The 27,210-nt window shown below is 44.6% G+C and overlaps 1 protein-coding gene across 1 annotated transcript in view; it reads right to left on the bottom strand.

Annotated features, from left to right (window-relative positions):
* RDX (radixin) overlaps window positions 1–27,210 on the bottom strand; it is a 227,520-nt gene that overhangs the window by 120,970 nt on the left and 79,340 nt on the right. The gene's annotated exons all lie outside the window — the stretch shown is intronic.

Here is a 27,210-nt window from a genome sequence, read left to right as displayed (position 1 = left end):
AGCCCCGTGATTGCCCCACATTTATTGGAACCAGTGGTAAAATTGTCTGGGAGCTGGCATACCCCCTGTTCGAAAAAGGATATCACTTATATGTTGACAACTATTATACCAGCCTGCCCCTTTTTCGTCACCTTTACAGTAAACAAACCTTGGCCTGCGGAACCTTCAAAAAAAAAAAACCAAAAAAAACCGGAAGGGCTTCCCACAAAATCTGTTAACAAAATTGCAAAACGGAGAATCAGCATTCATGAGAAATGAGAAGGTGTTGGCCATGAAGTGGAGGGACAAGAAAGATGTCCACATCCGCTCTACCATCCACAATGACACCTTGGTGGAGATCCAGAGAAGACGTGGCAACGCGGCAACAAAGAGATTTGGGTGGGAGAAGCCTCTACCCCTGTCCCCCTGGCCCTAAGCTTGAAGGTCCTTCCTGCTGCCTGGACCAATACTTTGGCTGTGTTGACCATTTTTCTGCCTGTAATGACCCAGTACTTTATGGACCATGTTTCTTCCTGCTATTTGGACCAATACTTTGGCTGTGTTGACCATATAGCTGCCTGCTGCCTCTACTGACTATGGACAGTATTTCTGCCTGGACACCTCTGCTTGCTACCTGGACCAATGCTTTGGCTGTGCTGACAGTATCTCTGCCTGTACGAACTATGGACAGTATTCCTGCCTGCTGCCTGGATGATTGCTTTTGCTGTCGCTGACCACATCCCTGCCTGGACCGATGCTCTCCTCTGTGGACCACTACACTTCTAAAACCACAGGTAATCTTTTGTTATTTGGCATATACCTGCTATGTGTTAGAAATATGAAGGGCCTTCAAAAATGTGATCAGTAGTAAGAAAATTATATGTGTCATTTATGCTGCTAGAATGCCTGGAGGTGCTACTTGGATGTTGGGCCTCTCTGTGGCCAGGCTGTGTAAAAGTTTCACACATGTGGTATTGCCATACTCAGGAGGAGTAGCAGAATGTATTTTGGGGTGTAGTTGCAATTATGCATATGCTGTGAGAAAAGTAAAAAAAAAAAAAAAAAAATTATTTAAAAAAATAGAAAATAAAAATGTCTTCATTTTCCCAAAAATTGTGGGGAAAAAATTACAACTTCAAAAAAAATTCACAATGCCTCTTAGTAAATACCTTGGACTGTCTACTGAGTAGCAGAATGTATTTTGGGGTGTCATTTTTGTTATGTACATGCTGTGTTAGAAATATCTTATAAATGGACAACTTTGTGTAAAAATAAAAATGCAGTTTCATTTTTTTTCCCACATTTTCCAAAAACTTCTGGAAAAAAAATGAACGTTCAAAAGACTCATTACATTATGCCTCAGATTATACGTTGAGGTGTTTGCTTTCCAAAACGGGGTCATTTTGTGGGCAATTCCATTGTCCTGGTGCTCCAGGGCCTTCAAAAGTGTAATAGGTGGTTGAGAAAAGAGATGTGCAATTTATGCTCATAGAACACCTGAAGGTGCTACTTCAATATTGGGCCTCTCTATGTGGCCAGGCTGTGTAATAGTTTCACACATGTTGTATGGCCATACTCAGGAGTAGCAGAATGTATTTTGGGGTGTAGTTGCAATTATGCATATGCTGTGTGAAAGAAATAACCCGTTAATGACAAGTTTGTGTAAAAAAAAAAAAAAAAAAAATTCTTAATTTTTCCAAGAATTTGGGAAAAAATATTTCAACTTCAAAAAACTCACCATGCCTCTTGGTAAATACCTTGGACTGTCTACTTTCCAAAAAGGGGTCATTTGGGGGGGTATTTGTACTTTCCTGGCTTGTTAGGGTCTCAAGAAATGACATAGGCTGTCAGTACATCAGGTGTGATTAGATGTGATCAATTTTCAGTGATTGGCACCATAGCTTGTAGCTCTATAACTTTCACAGAGTATAAATTTTGGCCCAAATTTAAGAAAAATGACTTAAAAGGTATTTGCAAAATTTTACAATAGAAAAACTTTAAAGTGTTTTCGTTTTTTCGCTTATAGCACAAAAAATAAAAAACCCAGTGGTGATTAAATACCACCAAAAGAAAAGCTCTATTTGTGAGAAAAAAAGATAAACATTTTGTTTGGATACAGTGTAGCATGACTGAGCAATTGTCATTCAAATTGTGAGAGCGCTGAAAGCTTAAAATTGGTCTGGGCGGGATGGTGTGTAAATGCCTGGTATTGAAGTGGTTAAAGTGGTACTTCACACTCCCAATCAACATTATTTTTAATCCTCATGCTGCTAGCATTAGAAAATAGATAAGTAAATGTAATATACTTTCCTGTTTAAAACTTAATTTTTACATTTTTTCAGTTATTTCTTGGTTTTATGCCTAGGCAAATCATGTCATACATCCCAGGAGTCTTCAGGAGGGGAGGAGAGGAGGGTTTTTCTCAGCTAAGCACTCTCCCCTGCCTGTATGCCTGAGCGAAGGGTGAAAGGATTCCAGGTAATTACGTGCTCAGATGCAGTGAAGATCCGCTTTAACAAGGGGTTTGATACGTTGAGAACGTGCATTAACAAGCCTTGGTCAATGGCTGTTAATGCTATTCACTAAAAATTCTAAATTCAAAAATGTATAGCAAAAGCATAAAGTAAATAATACATGTTCACACATGACAACGCACCTGCCTAATGTTACAACAGAAACACACCTCTTTGCACATGCATAGATACAAGTGTCCCCTAAGGAAAAGATCTGAGCATGAAGAATCAAAGTCAAACCAGTATTTAGTCATCTTCGACCAAGATATTAAAGAGGAGGTAAACTTCCTCTGCTGACATGTACCTATAGGTAAGCCTATAATAAGGCTTACCTATAGGTAGTGAAAATATCTTCTAAAAACGTGTACAGTTTAGGAGATATTTACAGTGCATGCAGCCAGTGACATCACTGGCGCATGCGCTCTGAAGGAACAGCCCACGGGTGTCGTTTCTTCCGAGCACCGTGTCGTGAATGACGGTTTTGGCATGCGCAGGAGTGATGTCATTGCGGCTCCGGCCAATCACAGCGCCGGAGCCCACGAACCTGGAACACACACCAGGGAAGATGCCAGCCGTGTCAGCGGTGTGAGGGGACCGCAGCAACAGCTTTTTTTTTTAAGGTATTTCATAATGAGCTAGTATGCAATGCATACTAGCTCATTATGCCTTTGTCTTACAGGTTTTTTTTATGGGGGGGTTCTGAGGTTTACAACCTCTTTAACCACTTAAGGACCGGAAGATTTTCCACCTTAATGACCAGGCCTTTTTTTTTTTGCAATACGGTACTGCGTCGCTTTAATTGACAATTGTGCGGTCATGCGACACTATACCCAAACAAAATTGACATTTTTTCCCCCACAAGTAGAGCTTTCTTTTGGTGGTATTTGAACTGCTCTGCGGATTTTATTTTTTGCGCTATAAACAAAAAAAGACAGACAATTAAAAAAAACAACAAAAAAAAAAAAAACAATATTTTTTACTTTTTGAATAACCAAAAAACATTTGTAAAAAACAAGTTTCTTCATCAGCTTAGGCCAATATGTATTCTTCTACATATTTTTGGTAAAAAAAAAAATCCCAGTTAGCGTATATTGGTTTTCGCAAAAGTTATCGCATCTACAAAATAGGGGATAGATTTATGGCATTTTTATTATTATTTTTTTAACTAGTAATGGCAGTGATCTGCAATTTTTAGCGGCACTGCAGCAGACAGATCTGACACTTGACACTTTTTTGGGACCATTGACATTTGTTCAGTGATCAGAGCCTTCCCTGACAGAACGGAGATCTGTTTGTTTACACTGTGAGGGATCCCCGTTCTTCCTGTTTCTGTTGCGATCGCAGGAGTCCACCGGACCCGATGGTTGGCTCCCCCGCTCACGAATGGGCGTGCGCGCCCACAAATCGCTGTGTACGCAACGTACAATGACCGCGATTCGCACAGGAGAGCCAACCTCCCGCAGTACACCTACATCGGGCGGTCCGTAACTAGTAAAAGGCTCACTAGAATGGGGTAAGCCACAAGTGGCACGTAAAGCCTTGTTTGCCAGCACGCAAACTTCCTCCCCATCAGCAGAGCAGTGCAGGGAAGTGCAGGGAAGTGTCAGTGAAACAGCTTCTGCCGCACTAATGCATTCCGATCTCTGAATTCTCCACGCCACAGCCGAACATTTTCTCAGCTGGGAGGGCCCAAGTTATGATCTTGCACACAAGCCCACTGCTTTCAGAAAAAGCCGCTGACCTGAGCTCATCACTGTGTATCCATTCCAGATGCTTGTATGCGTCATCACAGCAATCGGGCACATGAGCCGAGGGAGGGTGTGCAGCGGTGGGGCAGATGTGCAGAGGAGCACAGCCGTGGGGCAGATGTGCAGGAGGGGGTTTACAGCCGTGGGGCAGATGGTGCAGGGGGGGTTACAGCCGTGGGGCAGATGGTGCAGGGGGGGGTTACAGCCATGGGGCAGGTGGTGCAGGGGGGGTTACAGCCGTGGGGCAGATGGTGCAGGGGGGGTTACAGCCGTGGGGCAGATGGGGCAGATGGTGCAGGGGGGGTTACAGCCGTCGGGCAGATGGTGCAGGGGGGGGGTTACAGCCGTCGGGCAGATGGTGCAGGGGGGGGGGTTACAGCCGTGGGGCAGATGGTGCAGGGGGGGGGTTACAGCCGTGGGGCAGATGGTGCAGGGGGGGGTTACAGCCGTGGGGCAGATGGTGCAGGGGGGGGGGTTACAGCCGTGGGGCAGATGGTGCAGGGGGGGGGGTCACAGCCGTGGGGCAGATGGTGCAGGGGGGGGTTACAGCCGTGGGGCAGATGGTGCAGGGGGGGGTTACAGCCGTGGGGCAGATGGTGCAGGGGGGGGGTTACAGCCGTGGGGCAGATGGTGCAGGGGGGGTCACAGCCGTGGGGCAGATGGTGCAGGGGGGGGTCACAGCCGTGGGGCAGATGGTGCAGGGGGGGGGGGTTACAGCCGTGGGGCAGATGGTGCAGGGGGGGGGGGTTACAGCCGTGGGGCAGATGGTGCAGGGGGGTTACAGCCGTGGGGCAGATGGTGCAGGGGGGGGTTACAGCCGTGGGGCAGATGTGCAGGGGGGGTTACAGCCGTGGGGCAGATGTGCAGGGGGGGTTACAGCCGTGGGGCAGATGTGCAGGGGGGGAGGGTTATAGCCGTGGGGCAGGGGTGCGGGGGGGAGGGTTAAAGCCGTGGGGCAGGGGTGCGGGGGGGGTTAAAGTGATCTGAGGTGTATGTATTGGGGCTATTCTGAGGTGTGAAAGTGCAGGATGTTAATTTGTCACTATTAGGCTACGTTTCCACTACTGCAAACCCCAAAGTATTGCAACAATCTGGAGTGCGCCTTTAAGTGCAGCTTTCATCCAACTTTACAGCTCGACAAAACTCAGGCGCCAGGTCGCAATGGCGACTGGAAATTGCATCCTGGCGCCTGGGCTACACCGCAGCAGCGGTCTGGATTCCTGCAAAGTGCCCCCCCCTCCCCCCGCGGGTGTGCGGACTTAGGTCGGGTTGGCCAAAATTGAGGCCGCGGCTTTGTGGCCTGCTGGAGCGGGATACACGCACCTTTCTGCGAACCAGCACCCTCCTCTGGTGGGCGGTGCTGTGATGAGCATGGCGTGCTCTCACTGCCCGCCTACCTCCGACATCATCTTCTCAGTTTGACAGCTGGGGATGAGGTTGCGGGCATGATCAGTAGCCCGTTCCTTACCGCCGTTGTGGACGGGGAGTGCCACCTCAGTGCCCTCTGTCAGTGCCATCTCAGTTCCGCTTGTCAGTGTCACCTGTCAGTGCTGCCTATCAATTCCATTCAGTGCCACCTCCATGACCTCTGTCAGTGCCATCTCAGTTCTGCCTGTCAGTGCTGCCTATCAATTCCATTCAGTGCCCTCTGTCAGTGCTGCTCATCAGTGCCACCTCAGTGCTGCTCATCAGTGCCACCTGTCAGTACCACCTCTCAGTGCTGCCCATCAGTGCCATCTCAGTGCTCATTGGTGCTGCCCATCAGTGCCATCTCAGTGCTCATTGGTGCTGCCCATCAGTGTCACCTCAGTGCTGCCCATCAGTGTCACCTCAGTGCCGCCTATCAGCGCTACCTGTCAGTGCCACCTCAGTGCTGCCTATCAGTACCACCTGTTAGTTCCCATCAGTGGCACCTCAGTGCTGCCTATTGGTGCCCATCAGTTCCAACCTCAATGCCAAATTTGTCAAGCCCTGCTTTACAGTCTCTGGATCAAAGTTGCATTAAAGTAATGCAGGAACCTTTTCAAAGTAGCTGCAACTGTAAGTTGCATAGATGGGAACGGGTGCCATGGAAATCAATGGGCTGTGATTTGTCATGTGACTTTATGTGTCCAAAGTCGTATGACAAGTTGCACTAGTGGAAACGGAGCCTTACTCAAGTAATTTACAGCATTAACTTTATAAAAATTCTTTTTCGTGATTTTTTTTTTTTTTTTTAATAAAACCGGCACTCTGTTTCTTTTAAAGCATTTTACAGCACACTGTGCTCAAAGGGTTGCCTACCCCTGCACTAGTGTATTGCAGTAATACACCTTATATCACACATTAATGCACTGCATAACAAATGAAGCCAAGTGCAGTTCACTGCAATCCATTTAGAAGGGCACCCCAGCACACCTAGGCGGTGCACCATAACACACCTTCTTTTCAACCCACAACTGAACTATGCATCGTGGTGCAATGCATAACAAATAATGCATAACCCTTAAATGTGCCTTACAATAAGGTACAAAACAAAGTTGAAAAATTGAATCTGTAAAAGACCCTATCTGATCGTGGTACTAACAGGTAGAGCATTTATTGGAAAGGAAAGCTCTGCAGACATGTAAAATGGTAACGTCTATAGCTCTGGTTATAGTAAACTATAATACAACACCAATTCCAAAAAAATTGGAATACGGATTAAAATCTATATAAAAACAGAATGCAATGATTTGCAAATCTCTAAACCCATATTTTAATTCACAGCAGAAAATAGAAAGCATATCAAATGCTTAGCCACTGCCAGATCTGTACTTCGGAAAATGGTACATTTTCTCAGTTAAAACATTTGATATGTTTTCTTCCCTTCTTGCTGCTATAATACCTGTATCATACATATAACCATCCCCTCTGTGAGCTAACATTATGTGTCCCAGCGTCAGTGCTTTATAAAAACTATGCCAATTTCTACCCTATTTCACAGCGCCTATCGGCGTTTACGCAACCGCCCGCCTCTCTCCTCCCGGCCGATATCAGTGGGAGTTCTCAGCCGCTCCCGCTGTAGTTGTCAGCCTGGGAGAGGAGAGAGCCATGCAGTCATGTTAGCGCCAGGAGACGCTATGAAATAAAGGTAGAAATCAGCATAGTTTTTAGAAAGCACAGACACTGGGACATAAAATGTTAGCTGACAGAAGGGATTGTATGTTTATGATACAGTTGCTTTACAACCACTTTAAGTGCCGGTTCACACTAGACGCGGCACGACTTGCAGGTCGCCTCACCGAGGCGACCTGCACACGACTGCCGGGGCGACTTGCAAGATGACTTCTGTATAGAAGTCTATGCAAGTCGCCCCCAAAGTAGTACAGGAACCTTTCTTCTAAGTCGGAGCGACTTGCGTCGGTCCGATTAGAACGGTTCCATTGTACAGAACGGGAGGTGACTTGTCAGGCGGCTAGGTCGCCTGACAAGTCGCCCCCGTGTGAACCGAGCCTAACCATTTTCCAAAATGGTTACATTCAAGGCATGCCATAAATAATAACAGTTGCTTGTATTTTCAGCCAAATGGTCAAGCCATCAAATGGCTGGTGTCATAACTGATCATGTGCAGCATCATGATAACTGCAGATCAATCATCAGCTATGAATGCAGCTTTCTTGCCTGTTACCAACTGGAGGGTTTAGTCTGATTTAACTTTCACTTCTGAATAGCTTAGCCAGTTAAAGGGAGGGGAAAAGTCATGGATCTACTGGCAGGATCAACAGGTAACCCAATTATGTTATGACGGGACTCAGAAAACCAAAAACAAACGTGTTAATGCTCCTGACAAACTGCATCACACATCTTAATTTTGTGCCACAGGTCCACTTTAACTAAATGTGTTTGTGCTTGGTATGCATCTCAACCTCACCAGAATGCAAAGAAAACACATTTAGAAAATGCAAGGGAAAAAATCCAGTTTGCATGTTTGTGGAGTGTTTCAGGTAACCACATGTAGTGAACTAATTGTGTGCAGTCTCTGGCAGGATTGTCTTATAAATAATGAACAGGGAAATGCCTAATGATGCTGGCCAGAAGACGGAATTGACTCGCTGCCACTTCAGGTCAACAGACAGTGAAGAGAGACATTTACAAGATGTCTGCTTTTCATAGCCACAGGCACGCAGGCTGGAACACAGCCTCGTTAGTGGGTCATGTTTAATCAACAAAAATAAAAAGAAGTCTGCAATCTCTAAGATTGATGGTATTTATTCCTTAGAAAAATATAATAGCATTAACAGATAACAGGTCTTTTTAGCATGCATGTTCACATGTACTGCAGACACCTCTAATACTTCCAACAATCCAGGGAGATGATATTAGTGACATGAAAATTTCTAAACTTGCCGATAATCGGTGTCAAAGTCTTGGACATAACAAACACAGAATGTGAGGCCAGAGGCAACCTGCTCCTGCCAAAAAAAGGTGTACCATCTAAAGACATCCTTGTCACCCCTGTTGCTCAATGCAGCCGTGATGTCCAATGCTGCTGGTGTAGCGATTCGCACACCTCAATACACAGGCCTGGTATCCATAATAATGCTTGCAATAGCAAGTGCTCATTGGTCAGCACAGTCACTTGACCATGCTGACCAATGAGAAGCACATCTGAGGCTTCTTCCAATAAGGGCCACAGAAGAAAAAAAGTGATTCCGATTGGTCAGTGCAGTCATGTGGTCATGCTGACCGATATGATGGATACTCACTTCAGGGTACTTCACCAGCAGCACGAGGCAATCCGACCCCTCTGTGCAACAGGATCCTTAGGAGTAGCTAGAAAATTTAGAGTTCGTGCGCCTTATTTTTTGTGAAAAGATGAACTTACCCTTTTACCCCCAGGCTTTATCTGGCACTTTGTTTACATGTAACAATCAGTTTTTTTTTTGCTAGAAGTTTTCTCAGAACCCCCAAATATTATATATATTTTTTAAAGCAGAGGCTATAGAAAATACATTGGTGGGTTTCACATTTTGTCACATGGTATTTGCGCAGTGGTTTTTTGAAATGCAATTTTTTGGAAAATACACTTTTTCGAATTTCAATGCAAAAAAAACATATAACCCATGTTTTTGGTAAAATATAAAGGATGATGTTACACCAAATTAATAGATACCAAACATGTCCAGTTCTAAAATTGCGCACGCCCGTGCAATGACAAGAAACATAAATATTACTATCTATGGGAGACACTTTAAAAGCCTTTACAGGTTATGGCTTTAGATTTCTACAGGTGGTCTGGTGCTAGAATTACTGCTCATGATCTGGCGTTTGCGGTGATATGGGCTGATGGCTGTTTGCGTGCGTGCAGGACGCATGCGCTCTCCTTTGCATGCAATATCGCTTTACATTTGTTTTCACGCCAGATCCCTCCTCTGCCCTTGAAAGCATTTGATCACATCAAGATAGGTAAGATGAAATGTTTTTCATTTTGAAAAATTGCAGTGTTTACATCCGGGTAAACCGGAAGTGACATAAGTTCATCGCTTCTGCGTTACTATATGATAGAGCCGAACAAAGCTGATCATCCTGGTATAGGCATCTTCCCGATATATCCACTCCATATATCCACAGCGATGGACCTGTATGTTGCTGGTTGGCAAGTGGTTAAAGCTGAAGTTATATTGGTCCAGCTTAGACCAAAGTCAGTCACCAATTTACAGAAAATTTTCATTGAAAAAAAGCAAGGTGGTCACTAAATGGGATCTGTGCTGAGCAAGCAACCTCCTGTGTTCACAAAGTAACAGGGCAGCCACTCAACATGGGACCCAAAAGACAGCAATGATCACTGCAGTAGCAGTGCTCACTGGAGTGAGTTCCAGCTTCCACAGGGACCAGCCAGTTACAGGATATGCATACGTATGCTGCGCCAAACTGGACTAATGTAACTATGCAAAAATAGCCATACCTGGAATTCAGCTTTAAAGTGGAGCTGCGTCTGGGTAAAAGAAAAAAAAAAATTAAAAGTCAGCAGTTACAAATACTGTAGCTACTGACTTTTAATATAAGGACACTTACCTGTCCTGGAAGCCCGTGATGTTGGCACCCGAAGCCGACCCGCCCCTCAGCCCCGGGTGCAGGCGCCAGCATCAATACTAAGAGAAAGAGGAAGTGAAGCATTACAGCTTCACAGCCTGTTTAACCACTTGCCGACCGGGCCATAGCCGAAAGACGGCTGCAGCGCGGTCGGCTAGTTCTGGGTTGACGTCCATGGACGTCCTCCCAGAATACTGCTCTCGCGCGCACCCGAGAACTTCCGTGACCGCCGGGTCCGGTAAACGGCCGATGATCGCGGCCGTTTACCATGTGATCGCTCCGTCAACAGACCGGCGTCATGTCATGACGCCGGTTCCTCCCTCCCCTCTCTGTACCGATCGGTACAGTGCGAGGGGAGAGGGGAGGGATCGGATGGCAGCACCGCTGTGGGCTGCATGTGTAGTGCCCACAGCGGTGCTCAGTGACAATTGCAGTCACATCCATCCATCCCTCCATGCTCAGTGATCCCTGCAATACGCCCTGCAATACTCTGCATTATGCCCCGCCATACCCTGCATTATGCCCCGCCATACCCTGCATTATGCCCCGCCATACCCTGCAATATGCCCCGCCATACCCTGCAATATGCCCCGCCATACCCTGCAATATGCCCCGCCATACCCTGCAATATGCCCCGCCATACCCTGCAATATGCCCCGCCATACCCTGCAATATGCCCCGCCATACCCTGCAATATGCCCCGCCATACCCTGCAATATGCCCCGCCATACCCTGCAATATACCCCGCCATACCCTGCAATATACCCCGCCATACCCTGCAATATACCCCGCCATACTCTGCAATATACCCCGCCATACTCTGCAATACCCCGCAATTTTTAACCAGTTACCGCCCACAGTCATATGATGTCCTTGACTTTGAGCGGGGATATCTGAATGATGCCTGCACCTACAGGCATCATTCAGATATCAGCTTTTTCATCCGGCGATTTCCTACACCATGAATGATCATAGCGGCTGTTCCACTGCTTGATCGTTCTTATGGGAGGCAAGAGGGGACGCGCCCCCCCCCCCCCCCTCCCGCCACCCTCCGGTGCTTCTACCGACTCACCGCTCCGATCGAAGCCAAGATCGTTTTTTTTTTTTTTTTATTTCAGGCTTCCCAGCCTAGAGGTGAGATGTAAGGTCTTATTGACCCCATATCTCACTGTAAAGAGGACCTGTCATGCCATATTCCTATTACAAGGATGTTTACATTCCTTGTAATAGAAATAAAAGTGATCAAAAAATTTTTTTGGGGGGGGGGGGGGGGAGTGTTAAACTAAAATAAATAAAGTAAAATAAACAATAAAAAAAAAAAAAAATTTAAAGTGCCCATGTCCATGTGCTCGCATGCAGAAGCGAACACATACGTAAGTCCCGCCCACATATGAAAACGGTGTTCAAACCACACATGTGAGGTATCACTGCGAACGTTGGAGCGAGAGCAATAATTTTGGCCCTAGACCTCCTCTGTAACTCAAAACATGTAACCAGTAAAAAATTTTAAAGCGTCACCTATGGAGATTTTTAAGTAGCGACGTTTGGCACCATTCCACAAGAGTGTGCAATTTTGAAGGGTGACATGTTAGGTATCTATTTACTCGGCGTAACTTCATCTTTCACATTATGCAAAAACATTGGGCTAACTTTACGGTTTTGTTTTTTTTTAAAGCTCAAAACTGTTTTTTTTTTCCCAAAAAAACGCGTTCGAAAAATTGCTGCGCAAATACCGTGCTAGATAAAAAGTTGCAACAACCGCCATTGTATTCTCTAGGGTCTTTGCTAATTATATATATATATATATATATATATATATATATATATATATATATATATATATATATATATATATATATATATATATATATATATAATGTTTTGGGGTTCTATGTAATTTTCTAGCAAATAAATTATTATTTTTACATGTAGGAGAGAAATATAAGAATTGGCCTGGGTGCTCCAAATTGCCTGGAGGTGCTCCGTGCATGTTGGGCCTCTGTATGTGGCATCGCCATACTCGGGAGTAATAGCAGAATGTGTTTTGGGGTGTAATTTGTTGTATGCATATGCCGTGTGTGAGAAATAACCTTCTAATTTGACAATTTTGTGAAAGAAAAAAAAAAATCTTGATTTTGCAAAGAATTGTGGGAAAAGATGACAATTTCAAAAAAACTCACCATGCATCTTTCTAAATACCTCGGAATGTCTTCTTTCCAAATAGGGGTCATTTGGGGGGTATTTGTACTTTTTTGGCATGTTAGGGTCTCAAGAAATTAGATAGGCCGTCAGTACTTCAGGTGTGATCAATTTTCAGATATTGGCACCATAGCTTTTGGACTCTCTAACATTCACAAAGACCAAATAATATACACCAAGTTGTACTTATTTTTACCAAAGATATGTAGCAGTATAAATTTTGGCCAAAATTTACAAAGAAAAATTACTAATTTGCTAAATTTTATAACAGAAACAAAAGAAAAATTCATTTTTTTACCAAATTTTCAGTCTTTTTTCTTTTATAGCGCAAAAAATAAAAAACCCAACGGTGATTAAATACCACCAAAAGAAAGCTCTATTTGTGTGAAAAAAAGGACAAAAATTTAATATGGGTAAAGTGTTGTATGACTGAGTAATTGTCATTCAAAGTGTGAGAGCATCGAAAGCTGAAAATTGGTCTGGTTAGGAAGGGGGTTTAAGTGCCCAGCGGTCAAGTGGTTAATATTGCGCATGTGCGTCTCCCAGAAGGTAGCCGGGAGGGGGGTTAGACATTACATAGTTCCCCGGAAGAGTGAGCACATACCTAGATTTGACAGGTATTTGCTCCCCCCTGAAAGGTGCCAAATGTGGCACTCGAGGGGATGGGTGGAGCTCCGCTTTAAAGTGTCATAACTGGACGTTTAATATAGGATAAAGGTAACAGATGTCCTTCTTTAGAAAATGTTGCAACCCTGAGAGATTCTTTTAGCAGTCCTGATGTCTATAGAGCAATGTGGGGTTTCTTCAGCATGGAATATATGACGTAGCAGAAAATCCAGTTGGCAGCGGAATGCTGAACAGACCTCATGCTGCATGATTTGACTCTTTGTACTGTGCAGAGCATATAAGACACAGCTGGTCTAAACACTTAGATTAATTCAATGTGTGGCTTCATTGGTTTTACATTACATCTGAAAGCATACTATTTTATTGCCGCCACTTTTTGCACTGTGGCTCTTAGGCATTAGTATGTAGAGTAGTGGTAACATTTCAGCAACAGTTTAAATTAAAACTTCAATAATCAGTAAATGTAACAATTTTAAAAGTTCATAAAACACACACACACACACACATTATATATATACACACACACATACATATACATACACACACACACACACACATACACACACACACATTGGGGGGTTATTTACTAAAGGCAAATCCACTTTGCACTACAAGTACACTGCAAGATTGACCTTGGAAGTAAAGTCACATGGACATGCAAGGAAAATAAAAAACAGCATTTTAGCTTGCACACGATTGGATGATAAAATCAGCAGAGCTTACACTCATTTCAGATCTACCCCTTAGATTAAGATCGAGTGCACTTGTAGTGCAAAGTGGATTTGCCTTTCGTAAATAACCCCCAGTATCTCACAAAAGCGAGTAAAACCCTCACATCCACCACCATGCTTGACTGTAGGCATGACACACTTGTCTTTGTATTCCTCACCTGGTTGCTGCCACACACACTTGACACCATCTGAACAAAATAAGTTTATCTTGGTCTCATCAGTCCACAGGACATGGTTCCAGTAATCCATGTCCTTAGTCTGCTTGTCTTCAGCAAACTATTTGTGGGCCTTCTTGTGGATTATCTTTAGAAGAGGCTTCCTTCTGGGACAACAGCCATGCAGACCAATCAAAACATCTGGGGTGCCAAGGTTCACCATCACTGGCCTAGGCCATCTTTTTTTTCAGATCCTCAGAGAGTTCTTTGCCATGAGGAGCCATGTTGAACATACTGTTGATCAGTATGAGAGAGAGTGAGAGCTATAACACCAAATTTAACACACCTGCTCCCCATTCATACCTGAGACCTTGTAACACCGAGTCACATGACACCAAATGGCTAATTGGGCCCAATTTGGAAATTTTTATTTAGGGGTGTACTCACTTTTGTTGCCAGCGGTTTAGACATTAATGGCTGTGTGTTGTGTTATTTTGAGGGGACAGCAAATTTACACTGTTATACAAGCTGTACACTCACAACTTTACTTTGTAGCAAAGTGTCATTTCTTCAGTGTTGTCACATGAAAAGATATAATAAAATATTTACAATGTGAGGGGTGTACTCACTTTTGTGAGATACTGTATATACAGGGCTCAAAATTTCAAGTCCTGAGCTACTAGCCAGGCCTCAAGGGTTACTCGCCACCAGTTGCCCCACCCCTAATTCCATCCCTAAACATGCCCTCATAAATTATCTCATGAAATGACAAGCAAATGTTTAATGCAGAATCAAGTTATAAAAATAAATATTAACAACTTTATCCGTGCCCACGCAGAGAATGCATTAAGCCTAGGTTCACATTAGATGCGGTGCAAATTCGCTGCCGATTTAGCACTGCATCTAAACGGCATCCCGTCCATGTGAACCGATTGCAGAGTATACGTTAACATAACGACAGCACGCAAATCGATTTGCAAAACGCGGCGCGATCTGCAGAATCGGATCTCATGGGTGATCAGATAATGTGGCGGACAAAAAAAGGGTCCTGCACCAGTTTGGTGCGAATGCAGTGCGATTTGAACCATACAAATCCATGGCTCAAATCGCACCCGAGACACCGCATGTAATTCGCACAGGAATGTGCTGCGATTCCTGTGCAAATTACATGCAGTGTCTGAATTGCAACAGTGTGAACCCAGGCTAAAGGCAAAGTCTGCCTTTTTTTTATTGGTACAATCTCCTTTAGATCTACCATCAAACTATGTAGTGCAAGGGCCTGCCTGATTGGATAAAGAGTGATCGGCTTGATAGGTCTCCTATAATATAGTTTTGGTAAATGTAAAAGATATTGTACTGAGATTGTATAGTGTATGGCCATCTTTATACACCAAGAATTAACTAGTTGCACTTCTAACGCCATTAATTGTTAACGGTACACCAACACATTTTGCCATGTAAAAAAAAAACGACTGGCAAATGCTGCAAAATGCACAGTTCTCACTATGCTAGATGTGAATGGGGCCTGAAAGTGAAATTGGTGCGTTTACACAAGAACAATGAGGCTCCAGTCACCTCTGTGCGTTTTCAAATGCAATGCAAACTGCACAGAAAATGCGCGCTTTGCCTTGCATTTCTGAAATGTGCTGCAATGACAACCACAGTAAAAAATGCACCATGATCTACCCTAAAAAAAAATGTTCTGGAGCTTCTTTGGGGCTATTGCATGTAGAGCAGCTCATTCAAGTGGATGGGCAGCCCTATGCATGACAAGTGAAAATGCACCAAAATGCTCACAAAAAAAAAACATGTTGGAATGTGAGTTCCTATGCAGAGATGTGAATGGGGCTTAACAGCTGAGTGCTTCCATCCACTCCCTCCTATATACTTGTATAAAGCTGGCCATACACTATGCAATCAGATTGTACAATCTCAATACACATTCATTTAGATTTTCCAGAACTATGGAATATGAGGGAACACCCATCTACCCATTCACACTGTATCCAATCAGGTGGGCCCTTGTACTACATAACTGATGGTAGATCTAAAGGAGACTGTACAGATTGTGTAGTGTATGGTGAACTTTACAGAACCCAGAACATAATTCTCCCGTTTTCAATACTACAGCTCTATTCACATTGGCTGTTATCTGATCTCTCAATACACACCAAAAATAAAATCCTCTAGGTAAATTCTGAGGTAATTGGCCTACCAATAACCTGGCATATACAGAAAGATCTGATTTTGTCAGGACTGAATGATGTGGGCCTTCAGGCAAATTATATTTGCTTCACATTATTTTATGTATGTTGAGTGAACTTCCCGTTGCATGAGAAAAAATAAAATAAAAAAAATCTACATTACTGAATAACCTATGCAAATGTCAGCATTCCCAAAGATCACATTTGCACAGGCATGTCTCCAACCCACATGTGCTCATACCCACTTCTTGATCTTTCAGAATCCAGGCATCTGGGGGAGCGGGGGTACCTATTCTATGAGGAAGTAATTGGCACTGGGCTGTGCTGCAGGAATAGTTACAGTGTGTATATATATATATATATATATATATAAAAATATAATTATTATCTGGCTGTTTTTTACATGTTTAGGTTTTCACACAGCTTCACTTCAAGGCCTCTAAAGTATGTACAAAGGCAGGGCTATTTTACTTTACAAACTAAAAACTCTAGTTTCTGCATTTTGAATAGTTATTTAAAACTTGCAAATGAGATCACCTCATTGTGAAGGAGTCATTTGTTTGCTGTTGCACAGTCAGTCAATAAATGCAATATCTCCAGCAGGTGCTTGGTGTAAACAGAATGTGTAAAATTTTGTTTCAGTCAAAAGCATGCAAAAAAAAAAAAACCCTAGCATTTGATCTGAGTTTGGAGAGCAGGGGCACAATGATACCATTTCCGGGCCCATTCATACCAATGGGTGTGCATTATGCTCTATATAATGAGATACATTGTTACAGTGCATTCAAGGTGCTGTGTTGCGCAACAATACAACTGTCCTGCTTTGGTGTAAACTGAAACAACAATGTTGCTAAGGTGAACCAGCCCTGACGAAAGTCTCATCGCAGGTGGCATAAAGCTGGCCACACAGATTGAAATTCAGCCAGTTCAGCGGGAACCGGACAAATTTCAATTCATGTATGGGCGGCTTTATGCCATCTGAGATAAGACTTTCATTAGGGCTTGTTCACACAAGCAACATTGGGTTGTGCTGGCAGTGTTGCCAAATGCATTGACAAGGCATAGACTGCCCTGTCTGATTTTCTCTGCTCGATCAATGCCGATTTGTGTTTTCTGAAGGTGAGACGCTTCCCCGATCTCAGAACACAAAAACACAACGGGGAGGATTCATACTCCAATATGTGAACGGGGGAATCAGGTTAGTTTTTTTGTTCAACCTATGGGCTGCCTAATTCACTTTGGCTTCCAATTTAGACAGTTCATCAAGTATTTCTACGCCAGCACCCAATGATGTGATATGGAGGAAGATGGTGGTAAAAGGACATAATGAGCAGTATGAGCAGTGGATAACAGGAGTTCAACACTGGATTCACTGGGTGTGTATGCTTATTGTGGTAAACCAGCGGAAAAGCCAAGAAAAGTTCCTCTTTAAGCAGCTAAGTAGAGCTGCATGATTCTGGCTAAAATGAGAATTATGATTTTTTTGCTTAGAATAAAGATCACGATTCTCGCGGCGTAACATCGTTCACATTATACAAAAAAAAATTGGGCTAACTTTACTGTTTAGTTTTTTTTAAATTCATTGAAGAATCTTTTGCCCAAAAATTGCATTTGAAAGACCGTTGCGCAAATAGGGTGTGACATAAAATATTGCAACAACCGCCATTTTATGCTCTAAGGTCTCTGCTAAAAAATATATATAATGTTTGGAGATTCTAAGTAATTTTCTAGCAAAAAATACTGATTTTAACTTGTAAGCAACTAGTGTCAGAAAAAGGTTGTGTCTTTAAGTGGTTAAACTACCCATTTACAGACCGAAGTTCATTCCTTTGATCTAAAATAACCAAATGATACAATGTTTATAGTTATCTCCCAGCGCTGACAATGTTGACAAATATGCTTTTTTTTTTTGACAGCTCTGAGTGAGCAGAGAATGGCCCTGCACTTGTTACATAAATAAATCGTGGAAATTCTGGATTAAGATCATGAGGGGGCATTGAGATCGCAATTTTTAAGGATTAATCGTGCAGCTCTACAGCGAAGGCATTGTTTTTTTTTTTTTTCTTACCGTGATCGGTCATGTCGAGATCCGTGCCATTCATTTACTGCCCCCACTGGGATGGGGAGCAAGGGAAAATCTTTCCAAGATTATCATCAGACAGCGATACAAATCTGATCAGAAAAGTCAAATAATTCTCTAATCTTTCTAAAACTAAAGCTGGACATGAAATCTAATTGAAAATACCAAAAATCCATTGAAAGTGCCAACAGAGATTTGATGAATGTGGTTCAAAAGTATTTTAAAAAGGTGTTTGCTTTTAACATCCGATTCTGGTATTAATAGAAATTCCCACACAATTTGTATACAGGCAGTCACCAGGTTACGAACAAGATAGTTTCTGTAGGTTTGTTCTTAACTTGAATTTGTATGCAAGTTGGAAGATTTCACCTCCTTTTCTGTCTCTTGACAATTGGATTTTGAAAATTTTGGGTTGTTGGGGAAACAAGGATTGATAAAAAAAAGCTTCAGTGGAGACACCTTTTCCCCATGAGAACTCTTACAGGAGTGAATTTCGTTTCCTAGGTGAAGATTTCTTCTCACTTCGAGTTTCTCCCTCCATTCATAAGTACGAGTTGTTCGTAACGTGAATTTTCTTAACTCGGGGACTGCCTGTGCACTAAATTGTTCCAGAAACGTTTTCCATTCTGCCATTTTGAATTTTCTCTTCACAAAGGTTAAAAACCAAAACACTGATCTTCTCCCATTAACCATTAAAAAAATTAATAAAAAAAAAAAAAAAAAAAAAAAAAAAAAAACAGAGTTACGCTTACCAGTAAGATCCTTGTCCAGGAGTCTCAGGACAGCCACCATAGAGAGACCTTGACTCCTCCCATCTCAGTAAACACTGCCTTGTACTGCAAGATTTAAGCCTCACCATTAAGGATGAGCTCCGGCGTGTTTGCATGCTGCACATGCCGAGCCCGCCAGGAAGTCGGCACGGCGCAGCGCTAATCACAAGCAGTGAGACATTTCCCGAAGTGCGGCTGCAGAGATCAGGAAATGTCTCACTGCCTGTGATTAGCGCTGCGCCATGCCGACTTCCTGGCGGGCTCGGCATGTGCAGCATGCGAACACGCCGGAGCTCATCCTTACTCACCATCCCTCCCGCCCTCAGTTCTTTAAGAATACTTCCGGCCAGCTGGGGTGACACAAGAATACGTCATATTACTTTTATCTTACCCGACGGTCTCATGTGATGAGCTCAGGGATAGCCAACAATTTGGGTGGGTACCGGTGCTGTCCTGAAAGACTCCTGGAAAAGGATGTTACCAGTAAGTGTAACACCGCGTTTCCCCTGTTCATCTTTCAGGACAGCCACTATAAAGAGGATAAGCGAGCACCTTACCTTAGGGTGGGACTACTGCCTGCAGCACTTTACGCCCAATGGCCTGGTCTTTGGCCGATAGCTAATCCAACCTGTAGTGCTTCACGAAGGTGGCAAAGCTGGACCACGTTGTAGCTCTACAGATCTCCTCTGGAGAAGCACCAGCCCACTCTGCTTGATAAGGCGCCATTGCCCTGGTGGAATGTGCCTTAATACCCTCCAGGGGCTCCAACCCCCCCGACCACATAGACCTGAATAATGGCTAACTTCAACCATCTGGTTATTGTACGTCTAGAGGCTCTGGACCCTCTTTCCTAGCCCCTGAAAATAACACAAAAAAGGAATCAACTTTCCTAAACGGTTTTGTACTATCCAAGTACTGAAGGACACACCTTCTAACGTCCAGTTTATGAAAAATATGTTCCTGTTCCCTCACAGGACTAGAACAGAGGGTAGGCAAAATAATTTCCTGGCCTCTATGAAACTTAGAGGCTACCTTTGGAAAAAAGGCCGGATCCGTTTTAAAAATAACACAGTCCAGGAAAATCTAAAAAAAAAAAAAAAAAAAAAAGGTGCCCTAATGGAGAGGGCTTCGAGTTCACTAACCCTCCTTGCCGTAGTGATCGCCACCAAAAACACTTGAGGGTGGCCAATTTTAACGCACAGGCCACCAGCAGCTCAAATGGCTCCCCAGTGAGGGCCTGTAACACTAAGGAAAGATCCCACAAGGGGAAGGGGGGGGGGTTCCGACTGGTCTCTGTCTCCCTAAGGCTTTAAAAAAAAAAAAAAAAAAACAGGCTATACATGGATCTGTTGCTAGTGGCTTTTTTAGGAATACACTCAAGGTGGATACCTGTCCTTGCAAAATGCTAACCCCTTGTCCTGACTGCAGAAATTCCAGCACTGCTACGGAGCTGCGTACGTCGAAGGAGCTTTCTGTGCACCAGCTATTGAAGCGTCTCCACACCTTTAGGTAGATGACCTGCGTCTCCTTTTTTCTGCAACCTAGGAGAGGTGCCACTAAACGATCCGAGAAACACCTGCCCCTCAGCATTTCCTCCTCAGTAGCCAGGTTGCGAGATTCCACCGCTCCACCTGGGAACAACTGATCAGCCCCTGAGAAAGAAGATCCTTCTGGATAGGCAGAATCCAGGAAGGTTCCACAGCCAGGTCCTTCAAGATGAAGAACAGTGTGGCGCGATTAGAATGAGAATTGTGTTTTCCGATTGAAATTTTCTCAGTACTGCTGGTATAAGTACAGGAGGGGGGGTAGGCATAACACCTGGAGAACCGCTAGCTCTGAGCCAGTGTGTCCACTCCGACCCATCTGTTCAGGGAGAAGAAGAGGAATGTCTTTGTGTTCTCCCACGAAGCGAAGAGGTCCACGCATGGCACCCCCCACTTTCGAGTGACCATCTTGAAGATGTCCTGGTTTAAAACCTGGTCGTCCTCACTCAGCATTTTCCTGCTGAGAAAGTCTGCTACCTGGTTCTGTTCCCCCTTCAAATGTACCGTCGAGAGGGATAGAACGTTGGCTTCAGCCCACTTGAGGATGGTTTCCGCCAGGACCAAGAGGGATCTGCTCCTGGTACCCCCTTGCCTGTAGATATAGGCCACCGCTAAAGGAGCTGTTCGAGCGGACCCACACTTGCTGTCCCTGGAGTGCTCTCTGAAAGGCTCTGAGTGCCAAGGCTATTGCTCTGAGCTCCCTCCAGTTCGAAGACTTCTTTACGTCCTCTCACCCAGGTACCTTGCACCATCCAGGAATCTAGGTGCACCTCCTAACTTGTGCCGCTCGCATCAGTCGTGACAGTCCGGGAGACCGGTAGGACCCACTCCAGGCCCTGTGACAGATTTTCCACTTTTGTCCACCACCAAAAGGGACCCTCTTGACTTGACTCGGCACAAACATCAGGGAGTCCAGGGACCCCTGACAGTGGTCCCAAACCCCCAAGATGAACAGTTGCAAAGGGCGAAAATGCAGCCCTGCCAGGAGCGTGGATGTTAGTAAACCCAAAGCTGACATGGCTTGTCTTACTGAGACCTGACTGCTGCCCTGGAGCAACATTTGCCCTGTCCACCTTCTGGTCTTCTCTGAGGGAAGAAAGACCTTCTGTTTGTTGAATCCAACACGTAGCCCAAGAAGGTGACCTTTTGGGATGGAACTAAGTTGGATTTTTCCAGGTTCAAGAGCCACCCCAAGTTTTTTAGGATGCCTTTTGCCACCTGAAGATCCTCGGACAACTGCTCCGGGAAAGAGGCAAACAGAAGTAGATCGGCCAAGTATGCGACTACCGAGGTGCCTCTGAGCCACAGAAAAGCCAGGACCTCCACCATGGACTTTGGTGAAGATGCGGGGGGGGGGAGAAAGAGGATAGACTATAGGGGAAGGCCCTGAACTGTAGATGGAGCGTCCTTTCTCTGTTTTTTATCGCCAACCTGAGGAACTTCTGGTAGCCCTCTGCGACGGGGATGTGCAGATAGGCTTCTTTAAAGTCTATTGATACCATGAAGTAGTTCGGGGGAAGGGTTGCCTTCACCGAGTAGACTGAGTCCATTCAGAAACTCCTGTAGGTTACTGAGACATTCAGAGGCTTCAGGTTCAGGATAAGCCTGAACTTTCCTGAAGGCTTGCAGACCACAAAGATGTGGGAATAGAAGCCTCTGCCGGTCTTTCCTGTTGGGACTCGTACCACCACCTCCTTTTCCTCCAACTCCTGTAGGGAGGATAGAAGAGCTGACGACTTTTCTGCACACTTTAGCAGCTCGGTGACAAAAAGTCTGTGTGGAGGTGGTTTTGAAAACTCTAGCCAGTATCTTCTTATGATCCCCAACACAAACTGGTTGGAGGTGATCATCTCCCACTGTGGGAGGAAAGCCCCCACTCTTCCTCCAACTGTGGTTAACTCATCATTGGGTCTTTTTGGGCTGTTCAGGAGGGTGAAAAATCACCCCCCCCCCCCCCACGCCCCTTGCCCTTGTGCCCCAAAGCCTTCTTCTGCCGTTCAGCTTTTAGGGCTTCAGATGTTGCGGATCTTGCGGACATGCGCACTGATTCGGCCGAAGCATCCGCAATGTACGCCACCCCTTTAAGAAGCATGGGGAAGGAAGTCAGGATAGTTTCTTTTGGCGTCCCTGCTTCAATGTGCGCCTTAATCTGTGTAAGCCAATATGTCATGTTGTGGACCACCACTGTGACCGTCATGGAGGGCTTAAGGTTTCCCTGCGACAAGTACCAGGACTTCTCCAAGAGCAAGTCCATCCTTCTGTTCATGGGGTCTGAAAGTGCTCCCCATGTCCTCGAAGGCCAGGTCAGTATGCCTGGAAACCTGTGAAAAGGCTGCGTCTAGCCTAGAAGATTATTCCATTATTCCATACTAGAGCCTCTTCCTCCGCAAAGGGAAACTTTGTTTCAAAGCCCTTAAGAAATGTTTCCTTTCGGGATCTTGCCATTCCCTCTTGATGGCTTCGACCAAGACATTGTGGACCGGGAACACCCTCTTTTTCTGTTCTCCCAGGCGAGAGAGAATAAATGCCTAAGCCCACCAGTGCTACCACAGAGGACCACCGGGAGTGCTCCCCCAGAACCAACCACCACCAGGGTCCCAGACGCACTTTCCCCCCCCAACCACCAGGGAGGGGAAACACCCGTGGAACTACTGGGAATACGTAAGGGAACACACCTCAGGATTCCTCTTACTTTGGAGTGGCTGGTGCTGTTAACTCCTGGAGCTGCTCGTGAAGCCTCTGCTATCGCCTGCTGAGGATGATGGTCGTCTGTGCCTCCGACGGCTGTCTGTACAGCAAAGAATAAGGCCGCACCAGCACGGCGCTCGGCCCGCTTTTGTATCCCGCGTCCAGAACCGGAAGATGCGGAAGTGCCCGCCCCCACCGGAACCGACGTCGCCCATCATCCGACCTGGCTTCTAGAGCTCCAACGCTGGCTGCATAATACAGGGGGGACCCGGCGCACCTCCCGCAGCACCCCCCATTAGGTGAAAGAATAGCGGACCTCCCCAAGCTTCCTCCTTCCCCAAGAGAAGCTGGGGTGCGCAAGATGCATCCATACAGGTAATCTCAGGCTCCCTAGCCTACCTGGCACTGGAGGAAACACCAGAACTGAGGGGCCAGCGGGATGGTGAGGCTTAAATCTTGCAGTACAAAGCGGTGTTTCCTGAGATGGGAGGAGCCGAGGTCTCTCTATAGTGGCTGTCCTGAAGGATAAACAGGGGAAAACTTTTTTGTGTATGGACAGCTTAAAGAGGATTGTATAAATGAATCCAAGCTACATGGACTGCTCAAAGCGGCTCCATTCCATGATGCAGTGGAGAAGATTATGCAATCGGCTAGTAAAAAGGTTTTAAGAGGTGTTGACATGTTCACAATGATGACCAGCTGTGAATATCTCAATGTATTGTTCTATACATTTGTTGTTGCTACTTTGACCTGATAGGTTCACTAATATGAATAGTTTTAGGTACTGTGAAAAGTACTACACACAGATACAGTATCTCACAAAAGTGAGTACACCCCTCACATTTTTGGAAATATTTTATTATATCTTTTCATGTGACAACACTGAAGAAATGACACTTTGCTACAACATAAAGTAGTAAGTGTACAGCTTGTATAACAGTGTAAATGTGCTGTCCCCTCAAAACAACTCAACACACAGCCATTAATGTCTAAACCACTGGCAACAAAAGTGAGTACACCCCTAAGTGAAAAATGTCCAAATTGGGCCAAATTAGCCATTTTCCCTCCCTGGTGTCATGTGACTCGTTAGTGTTACAAGGTCTCAGGTGAATGCGGAGCAGGTGTGAAATTTGGTGTCATCGCTCTCACCGTCACTGGAAGTTCAACATGGCACCTACCTCATGGCAAAGAACTCCACGAGGATCTGAAAAAAAAAAAAAAAAAAAAAAGAATTGTTGCTCTACATAAAGGTGGCCTAGGCTATAAGATGCCAGGACCCTGAAACTGAGCTGCAGCATGGTGGCCAAGACCATACATTGGTTTAACAGGACATGTTCCACTCAGAACAGGCCTCACCATGGTCAACCAAAGAGAAGTGCACATGCTCAGCATCATATCCAGTGGTCGTCTTTGGGAAATAGACGTATGAGTGCTGCCAGGATTGCTGCAGAGGTTGAAGGGGTGGGGGGGGGGGTCAGCCTGTCAGTGCTCAGACCATATGCCGCACACTGCATCAAGTTTGTCTGCATGGTTGTCGTCCCAAAAGGAAGCCTCTTCTAAAGATGATGCACAAGAAAGCCCGCAAACAGTTTGCTGAAGATCAGCAGACGAAGGACATGGATTATTGGAACCATGTACTAAGATCAAGATAAACTTATTTGGTTCAGATGGTGTCAAGCATGTGTGGCGGCAACCAGGCGAGTACAAAGACAAGTGTGTCTTGCTTACAGTCAAGCATGGTGGTGGGAGTGTCATGGCCTGGGGCTGCACGAGTGCTGCCAATACTGAAGCAGAGCATGATCCCCTCCCTTCGTAGACTGGGCCGTGGGGCAGTATTCCAACATAATGACCCCAAACACACCTCCAAGACAACCACTGCCTTGCTAAAGGAGCTGAGGGTAAAGGTGATGGACTGGCCAAGCATGTCTCCAGACCTAAACCCTATTGGGCATCTGTACACCCACCAGCTCCGTGATGTCGTCATGGAGGAGTGGAAGAGGACTCCAGTGGCAACCTGTGAAGCTCTGGTGAACTCCATGCCCAAGAGGGTTAAGGCAGTGCTGGAAAATAATGGTGGCCACACAAAATATTGACACTTTGGGCCCAATGTGGACATTTTCACTTATGGGTGTACTCACTTTTGTTGCCAGCAGTTTAGACTAATGGCTGTGCGTTGAGTTATTTTGAGGGGACAGCAAATTGACACTGTTTTACAAGCTGTACACTAACTACTTTGTAGCAAAGTGTAATTTCTTCAGTGTTGTCACATGAAAAGATATAATAAAATATTTACAAAAATGTGAGGGGTGTACTCACTTTTATACTGTATAACACAAGAGTTTTTACAAGCTCCACCACTTGGCACACACCTTACAAAAGGTTAATTTTGGAAGAATAAATGAAAACATTCAGGTAATTACATGTTTTCAAGCAATGAATTACCGGACTGTATTTAGATTCCTTTTTTTCCATTTCATCACAATTAAAAATAGAGCAGACCAACAGTAACAGTAGCCAGAAGACAAATGATTCTTGGTAAAGAATCCTGCAACATCACCACAATAAAACATGTAAGATTACAACCAATGCACACAAATGTCAATACGCAAATGTCTCACCTTCAAGAAGGCTCATTATACACTTAGGCTGCATGCACAGAAATATATTAAAATACTGCCATCTCCACTGGATCTTTCTGACACAAAAAAAAAACAGCATAAAAAATGCTCACTTTGGCACATAATTATGGGTGTATGGCATTTACATGTGAAGGAATAAATAGCCACTAGAATAGATTTCTGTACATATGCGCACATTTACATGCGTTTACGCACATGTGCACAAATTATGCCAGTAAGCTCTTTTCTGAACGCAAGTTTGGGGCATTTTTTTTCTAAACATTGCTCTAACCACCACAATATACATGGACATATTGGCTGAAATAGAATTGCATTTTGCCTGTTTTCAATGCCCCTAACCGCAGGCCCTAAAAAAAAAGGATTTCACTTTTCAGTGTTTGTCAGTGGTACTGTGAAGGGTGGTTACCCCTTAGTGGGGAGTTGTATCCACAAGTGCAGCAAGAAAGGGGGGTACAAGTGAGACACGGACATACTGCCCAATTGCATGCACCTTGGCAGCACCAATTTCATCATATTCTTTATTTAATTTTTATGAACTTGAACTATTTGTTGTTTTTTTTTTATTAAAGCAGGAGCAGGTATGGACTGTACACAGGATCACTAATGGATGTATTTGTCATAGCAATTTTCGTCAAATTGTGGCACTTTAACATTGATTATTTGCACAGTAGCACTTTGGTATATTGTAGTTGCTATAGATATTCACTAATTACTATTATTTATTTGAAGCACTTGTCGCTTGCACTTAGTCACATTGCTGTATTCTTTTAAGATATACATTGTGACACATTTTTAGGACAGGTACTATTAGCAGCGCCAAATCCATCTACCCCCCTTATCTCTTATATCTTGCCATCTACCTTGGTAGTTGGTCTAAGTGGAGGCAGCAGCTACAAGTGATACATTCTAGTCCATAGCACGGAACCACTTTTTCTTTTATCCTTAAAGTGTAGTTCTACATTAAAGCGTTTGTTACCCCAACACTTCATATTCCTGATATGTGCCTGCTGTATTATGTGCTTGTATGAGAGAGTGTCCCATTCTCCTCGTATTGCTTCCTTTATGTAAAATCCCTGGTGTTCCTGCTAGTCCCCTTGCTGTCCTATTAAAACTGACTACACTAAGCAGGAGAGCACAACGTGATCAGTCCTCTAGCTATGCTGGAAACTCAGCCTGCTCTCTCCTCCAATGATCAAAGTTATCCTGACATGCCCATGCTGCACAGCCATTCACTGGGAAGCTCAGTGTGCTGCCGCTTCTCCTCCCACCAGCTATTATG

Source organism: Aquarana catesbeiana, linkage group LG02 (genome assembly GCF_042186555.1).
Source record: "Aquarana catesbeiana isolate 2022-GZ linkage group LG02, ASM4218655v1, whole genome shotgun sequence".
In the NCBI taxonomy this organism is placed as follows: domain Eukaryota; kingdom Metazoa; phylum Chordata; class Amphibia; order Anura; family Ranidae; genus Aquarana; species Aquarana catesbeiana.
This window is presented reverse-complemented; position numbering and strand designations above follow the sequence as displayed.